This window comes from Perna viridis, chromosome 6 (assembly GCF_037379345.1).
Source record: "Perna viridis isolate PV_CMFRI_1.1 ecotype Kerala chromosome 6, ASM3737934v1, whole genome shotgun sequence".
Lineage (NCBI taxonomy): Eukaryota > Metazoa > Mollusca > Bivalvia > Mytilida > Mytilidae > Perna > Perna viridis.
Window position 1 is genome coordinate 18,166,844 of NC_142450.1, and position 8,862 is coordinate 18,175,705.

The window sequence follows — 8,862 nt, forward strand, 5'->3', positions numbered from 1 at the left end:
ATTGACAACATTTACCATAAGAATTGAATCAATCAATACATTAAAATTTACCTCCCACGGGTACATTCGTTAAACGCAATATCTATTGGATTAAAATCTAACATACTATGTGAAAGATAGTTGTTTTTTAAATTAACTTTAAAAAAAATATGTAGATTCACTCCTTCTCCTGCTTTTTAGTGGAGTCCTAGTTGCTCATTTGCTTTTGTTACTTTGTATTACGATTTTAGTTACTGTATGTTCTTTGTTGTGTATGTCTGTTTTCAATGTCTGGTCTTTGCCTGGATTACATTCTTCTTATATATATATATATATATAAGACTATTGTTCTTTGTGTGTTTATATTCAATTTGATCACTGTGAATCTTCCACTGAATGAATAAGCAATGAATAAAAATTGTGTATTATTTTTTAAATTGCAAGGTATAGAACTAGTACATGTAGCATATTTTGATAGTAATATTGTTTGTGGGTTACCATTTTTTGTGGATTTCGTGGGTATGCCAAACCACAAAATTTGGTTTCCAACGAAAAGGAGATTTCCATTGATGTATATATTGAAAATCTAAATAATCCTCCAACTTGTGTTATTTCCCTAATCCCTACATTGGTATCCACAAATTAAAGTGCTTTCACAGTAAATGTTAAAAAACAAGGTATGCATGATTCACTTAACATTGCAGAAAGTCGGCAAAGTCGAGTTTAATGAATATCATTAATTTACAACATGCAATACAATAATAGAGAAAGAAATTCTAAAAGCAGTAATCAATACGAACTTATGACCTTAGAAGCACTGAGAGCCTGATTTCAGACAGAAAGATGCTGGTAATCCGTAATACAGAGAAAGGATCTTTACTAGTTCTGTTTCATTAACAAAAACAAAGAGAACAACAACAAAAAAACAAAATTTGCAAAGGTCATATCAAGAAATTGTGTCAAATCACGAAAAAAAAACAAATACAAAAAAACTACTAAATGTAGAACTTTAAAAGGAATATATATATCGATACATTCTGTTCATTGTCATATCATGGATTGCACATGCTTCATATGTTAATGACGTTAGGGTTTGTTGGTGTCTTGTTCTCTTTGTTTTGTTTTGTTTTGTTTCCCTTTTGTATGTGAACAATCTTTACTATGCCATTTGTCGTCCCCAAAGGAGAAAAAAAGCAACTAATGTAGAATTAATATGATTAAATACTTGTACTATTAGCCACGACTACTCAATTAAAATATTACAATTTATCTATCTTTGATTAACTTATAGTATCCTTCGTGAATTTGCATTTTTTTTACAATATCATTGGATGTGTTTAAACAATTACAATTCAGTACAATGATGCACTAAATCAGTAGACGAGTTATCATTTATCAAGGTAACCAAAATGCATTTGTTACGACCTTAAATAACTTTTCGTATGTTTATTCCTTGGATCTGCCATATATTGTGAAATATTTATTGACTGGTATCAGTGTTAAAACTCTGGTGGGGAATTTATTGTTATTGTGAAACCTGGAGTATTTTCAATGCAAATTAGGATATTGTGTTTGCAGCCCGAGGAAGTTATTAATTAAAAAAAACTGCGTAAACCCCCAAAAATGGAACATTCAAGGGTTGAGTGGACTTTAAATCATTATTGTTTTGCACTGTACTAACATCAAAAATGCTGTTTGTTCTTGATTACAATGCGTACCATATACAAGACTGCACCTTTCCGTACTTGGACGAATCCAATTCATACAGCTGACATTTGTTAGTCCGGTTGAGTTGTTGTGTCTATGACATATGCACCAGTCCTATGTAGTTTTATTGTAAACAAAAAACTATAAACGCTTTTGATAATCAAATTATATTTAGAAAAAAAACAGCATTGGTTTTTAAATATGTGAAACAACAATGATGTGTATTTTTCACATAGTCAAAGACCACATATTACATCTAACAAAAACTAACCAATATTAATTTTATTCTTGTGGCATGTGCGGTAACATTGTGTGTCTCATTTCTTCGACACCTATTTGTTTCTTCGTAATTGCAACTACTTGTTTCCTTAATCAACATAATTAAGGTAAACACTTTTTGAAGACTTTAATTATTATTATCATTATTATTATCATTCTTATTATTATTATTATTATTATTATTATTATTATTTTTGAAGTTAAACCCTTACATTAGTAAATGATTATACTAACACTCTCAGTGCTGCAATGATTAATAGGATATATTGAATGATACAAGGATTTAGCATGTGAAACATAGATGACTTCTTGTATAATTTGTTCTACCTATTTTCTTTGAGAACAAATAGTGTACTAGTATTTTGACAATGCTGTAGTTTATTATGCAGTATGTTGAAAGATACGCGGACTTCAAAACAGAAAACAGGATTCCACATCATTATAATTTGGTATCGGGTAAGTCTCGTATATCATAGTTGTGTAAAATTTTGTTTGGTCAGTCTGAAAAAGGCAACACAAGAAAAAATGGTCAGTTTGAAAACGGCAACACAAAAAATAATAATGATAATAATAAAAAAAATATATGTCACATGTCAATATAACAGACAAAGACCCATATTACTTTTTTTTCGTAATTATCGTAAATTAGATCCTGAATGTTATGAACAAAGAATTCTGTAACGGACTGTGTATTGTAATATGCTCGAATCTTTTACTTTGACATAAAAGTAATTAAATCGTTTTAATTATTTTGACGGAGATTCCATGTAAGCAGTTTGTTATAATAAAATGTTTCGCGTTGCTTCCTGTCATCGTAAATAATCGCATTTAGTACTGGGTTTGTAGTCCTCGACTTTTAGACAATGTTATTCTTACGAAATACAAAATATCTCATTTTATTAGATATAATAAGGCAATTAATGTTTTTCCTAATGAACTCAAGTGTCACTACCGAACTTCATCTATCAATATTCAGAGAATATTAATGGCAGTCTTTCATTGATGAATATTGGAGTACGTACTTTATGTTGATATAGCAGAGTTAGAGGTTATGGTTAAACACGGGAGTAAATGTATGTGCGAAAAACAAATGTATTTTAGATTCGTTTTAATTAATCATATACTAGTTGTTTTCATAGAAAGAAGGACAACACAAAAGTGATTCTTAGCTAAAGGTGAGTTAATTTTACTTCCTTTGTGTGTCTGTATTAGCCTGGTTTTTAACATTGCTAAGAAAGCATCAAAAGTAAGAAAAAGAAAACCGTCATAAATGTTTCAAATAAATTTATCACTTACCCCATAAATCACAGCAATAATGCATGTTAATAAGTATTATTTATTGTTAAGTTTAAGTCTCATCTGTTTTGTGTTTATGTTTATAAATATAAAGGTCAGAATACACATCACTCACTGAGACCTCTTGTGACATAGATTTCCATCAGGTTTTTGATAACTTATTATCGACTACAATTTAAGATTGATACTACATGTACGAGAAAATGAAAATATTTTAATCAGTTATAGCAACTGAACGTTTCATTGATTTAGTGAATGTAACAGGTTCCCTGTTTCTTTTCCATAATTATTTCTCATATAATAAGAATTTGGACTTCAGCTAAAAGCCTCATGCACATAAACTATATATGAATATGACATGTTACATGTTGATAGTTGGAGTCAAGAATCATTTAATCCAATCAAAATACGAGGCTACAAGAAAATCGTGGTTGGATTTGGTTTGTGTTTAATGATTATGTTTCTGGTTCATTTACTGATTATTCTTCTGGCTCATTCACCGATTATCCTTTTGGCTCATTTACTGATTATGCTTCTGGCTCATTCACCGATTATGCTTTTGGCTCATTTACTGATTATGCTTCAGGATTATTTACTAATTACGCTTCAAGCTCAAAGCTAAATCTGTTCTGAAATATTCAGATATGATTCTTTTACTGAGGTACTTTTGTTTTTCAACCTGACCAAACCGGAAACATATTAATTGTTGTAATTGTTTTAAGCAGCCCTCTAGTGGCCACCGTTGATATGTTGGCCGAAAAAAGGGTTACTTAAGATAACCAAAAGCGTACACACTGAATCAAAATAAAAGTATGCCTCCCAAAATTTGAATGATACACGTCGTTCTAAGAAGTCAAAAACAAATAGTTACATTGTAATTTCAAACAAGATGAAATATTTTCCGGAGATTTCATTTTCTCCTTTGTAATACATGTAACCGGAGGCATAGTTCATTTAAATGTATACCATATCACAATTGATACCTTCAATGATGCACTTACACTTAGCCTTTAGCTGTTTTCGTGTACGAAAAAATGATAAAGAATTAAAATCAAATCTGCTCTATTCACGCACCTTCTAGCAGTCAATGTATAATATTATAAAACGCAACATTTTCAGCTTTAAACATGTTCTGACTTTAATTTAATTGCATGTCTTTAGTCCTAGAAAAGAATGAATGAAACGCATCAAAAAAGTAATAAAAATGTAATGTTAGCATAGTATTCCGAGGAATATGATTTATTGTTTGGTGGCAAATGTTGTTCATAGAAAACCCTAATATGCAATTTCAAACTTTTTTTTCCATTGACACAGATGCAATGATTATTCTGGCACATACAAATGTATATGTCAAGAGATTCATAGATAAATGAACTACTTATTTCTCTCGGGCATACAAAACGCGTTTCTAATGTAAGGTATCTCAAATGATCAATTTCTCTAGAGATGTTTCATCCTGACGAATCAAGTAACTAATTGTGTGTCATTTTCTCTATCTGGTTGGTAAAATAAGTTATATGAGTGTTAATTTGAGTAATTTAAGTAAGATCTGTAACAAGATACATCAAAAGTAAGGCCCAGTTATATAAAGGACAAATACGAAGTACATGTTTTTGGTTTGTACTTTAATAGATTATATAAGTAGTGTCTTTATTATAATCAGCCAGAAGGTGATTTATGCATGTCAATACCTGCTGATCGTACGTTTATTTCGTGTTCAAAAACAATTACTGATCACCTAACCAGTATTTTTTTCGTTTCGACGTTGCGCATTTCATTGCGAGAAACATTAAATAGAGTGTACATGAAATTGGCACTTTACAAGAGTTATCGTTCTTTATTTTGGTTTGATTTGGTTGGATGTAGTGGGAGTGTATGATTTTCTCAAAAATCAAGATCTAAATTCAGAAATGATTAACGTTCTGTAAAAAAGCGTAAGTAAATTGAAAAACCATCGTTCATTGGATGATTTTTTCTACTCCATGAATCACTTTACCATTGGCAGTGTCTGAATTTTATGTGGATTGGTACTTAAATGGTACAAACATACTATAAACAAAAATAATAGAGAATGTATGTTTGTAGAAGCTGCAGTTATAAAAAAAAATAAGGAATAATATCGTCTAATCGGTGAACCATTTTAAAAATATCATACCTTAAGACATGAAAATGCTATTACAAGAGATATATTTTTTTAATTGAGTTTAAATCATCTAAAAATAAGACGTATGTTACAGATAATATAAGATTCCAGAAGATTTGTTGCAGATGTCGTTCCAAAATTCTAGATATATTACAAGTAATGAACTAAGTAGGTACATTAACGAAAAAATAATTACTTCTGTTTGGTGTTCAAGAGAGGCAATTGATACCGAAACACCTTATTGACATTGCTGAATGTCTAAAATTGATCAAATATATGATCAGAATTTTTCATTGATTTACATTGAAAAAAAAACTCCGAATAAAAGTCTGTGGGAAAATTACCTTTATCAACTATATTAGAAATATGACCTAGGCGATGAAGCTTATAAGAGTAGTCCGTTTCTTGTCGACACTTATCATTCATTGCCGTTAGAAGCATTTCTACAATAGAGTATGCACTGACAAAGTTAAAGCTAGTTTACTTTAAACACAAATTTCAATTAATTTTAATAAGCATGTACGCAAACGATTATAAGGTATAGGATACATGTAGTTCATTTGTATCAGTCTCATTATGATTTTTATTATAGGTTTCAGGAGGTAGACCTGGGGTATGAGACAGATCTTGAAATCAGTGATATGTTTGCATCATATTCAATTTCAACAAATCATATCAAGCTTTCATTTGAAATAGAAATCAATCCAAGTTACGTTGATGCTTAGATGAGATTGATGTAAAATGCTAAACACAAACGCTCCAATGATTTGTAAGAGTTACATCCTTTACCTTTTGTTTTACTCCTTAAAATTTGTGTTGTTGTCGGTTAAAACAGTAAATTACATGTAGAAACAGGTCAGAATAAGTTCAGATGGATCCCACCACAGAAGTCAGACAGCTTCAATAAGTTAAAGAAGTGTTTTGAGTTTCAATGTATTTCCTTACACTTTTAATCTTTTACGATAGGATAAAAATAATAATAGCAAAATAGTTCTTCATGCTACAATCAACGATATTTCTTATTACTTTATGTCACTACAGACTGACATTAAATAGTCTTTTTCAGCCACTAATATTTATTTGCAACAAGCGTTATCTTCATTGAAAAAAAAGTTTCTTCCAAGTACAAGCTATAAAGGGAACTTCAACGAGGAGAAAGAAATTGATACGGTTCAATATACCAATTAGTCTCTAGCAAGCCTTTAGCATCTCAGTATCATTTAGATGTAATCAAATTTGATACCTAAGCATAATAGTACAAATTGTGTTTTAATGAAATCCTATACTTTGCAAAATGTGTTACGGAAGTACCTTGTAACGGATTAATTGTTTACATTTTTGTGTGGTAAAATGTTTATGCATTTAAGGACAAGAACATTTGATTAATCACACCCTAGTTTAGAAAGCTTAGTCGAATTTTAATTTGCTACAAAGCCGATGCCACCTGTCCATATGAAACATTTTTATTTTTATTTAGTCGTTTCCTTCTACCGAAAACGTAGTCACGATATTAATAGTTTGGGATGAAAAAAAATGAATATTAAAAATGTATATATCAATGCGGTTAGATGTCGATACTGAATGCCCGAAGCAGTGAAGTTTAAAATGAGGAATTCATACATATTACTATATTGCAATATTTCGATAAATTATAGAAATGTTTATGTTGTCCGACCTAAATTGGTCTTTGGTCACACATCTTTTACTCATTAAATGTACTTTTATTGCAATAGCCATCAATACTGGCTCAAACATTTCGGCCTTCACTTCGCAAGAATGCAATCGATATTTACAAAAAAAATTATTCAGTAATAAATACTTTTTTAAATGACCAAATAGACATCCATGCATATATATTGAATATTAACAGCTGCCATCATAAAGATCTTCACTAATGACTACTAAAATACCGATAATATATATTGCAAATTCCGTTATGCTGTATACTTGAAACTAACCTTTCATAAGCACAAGCAGAATTACATATATTGAAAAATTAGTATCAAAGACAAAACTTGAATAAAAAAAGTACGCAAACCCAAAACAATTGAATTAGAAAAGTAATTGATTCATCGAGGTTTTCAACCATGTGCAATACAATATCACTGTTTTGGTATTATGAAATTTCTGTTAATGCAAATTTGAATAAACATGTTAATAAGATAAGAAATAATTCCGGGTTAGACCAGTCTGATCACTGAGTTAGAGAATATCATCGAGCACATTTGGTCAATAAGCAGTGGCATTGACCAAGTAGTTATTAAATACAAAATGTAAATCGATAAACTACCTATGTGCAATAGCATGATCACGGAAGCAGATTGAAAAATATTAACTGACCTTATATAAATTGGTGTGTGATAAAATATACACGATTTTCTTTTTTTTTTTTTTTCAGATGTTTGATAGATTTTCTCTACAACTATGGCAATGTTTTGTTTATTTATTTCTTCTTATGCACCAACGACGCGTATATTAGCGTCAATGGAAGGTCCAAAATTGCCCATTTTTACCTTTGCAAAATTATATCTCTTTCCATTTTGCATGTAGTCTTTGTATGATGAAAGGTTTGGACAGAACAGAAGTTGAAAAATTAAATGATAACGATGTTGTAAAATTTTTTTATAACACAAGCACATTTCCATATACAACGAGTAGAGTAATGTTTAATGTGTTATTAACAAATATCTCACTGGAAGAACCTGTATTCTAAAACAATATTTGCAAAAGTTATTGTATGAAGCTATAAATTATGTCACCGACATTACAAATTGAATTGTCACAGAAGTCGGACATTCTAATGAGATTATGCTGTACAAAAAGAGTCGATGTATGGTCAATATAAACCAAAGAAAGTTCATGAGATTATGCAATAAATTTGTCTGTTCGAAGCTCTTCATTTGTCAAAAAAAATCGTTTGTTTGCAAAATTAAAATAAGTTTGTTTCTGCAGCTCATCCCCACGGCAAAATGGAGAAAGACGTGATTATAATGAGATTAATAGATAATATAAACTCATTGTAACGAGACTCTCGATCAATGCTACTCATCCAGTCCACAAAACGCCTGGAATGGAGGTGTATGTAATGAAAATAAAAGATGCATACTCGTCATGACTGCAACTGTACAAGATTGGATCGTATAACACTACACGGTTGTTTATTTTATGCTGTTGTAGGTAAACTCAGACAAAGATGAACGAAATCTATAGTGTTTGATATAGATGGAGTGTCTAAATGAAGAAAATTATTTATGATTATTTATGAGCATACCCTGATCCATATCACTTCGAGATATTAATCATCTTTGCCTCACAAACAAACATAGTATATTTACCATCTTTATACGTAGATTTTGTACTATGCTATTGTTTTGTGCGTCCCCACTGAGAATTAACCTCTTCAAATGGGTATTGAGTGATTTTTGTTTATTCATTGATTATTTTAGCTATAAATTCAA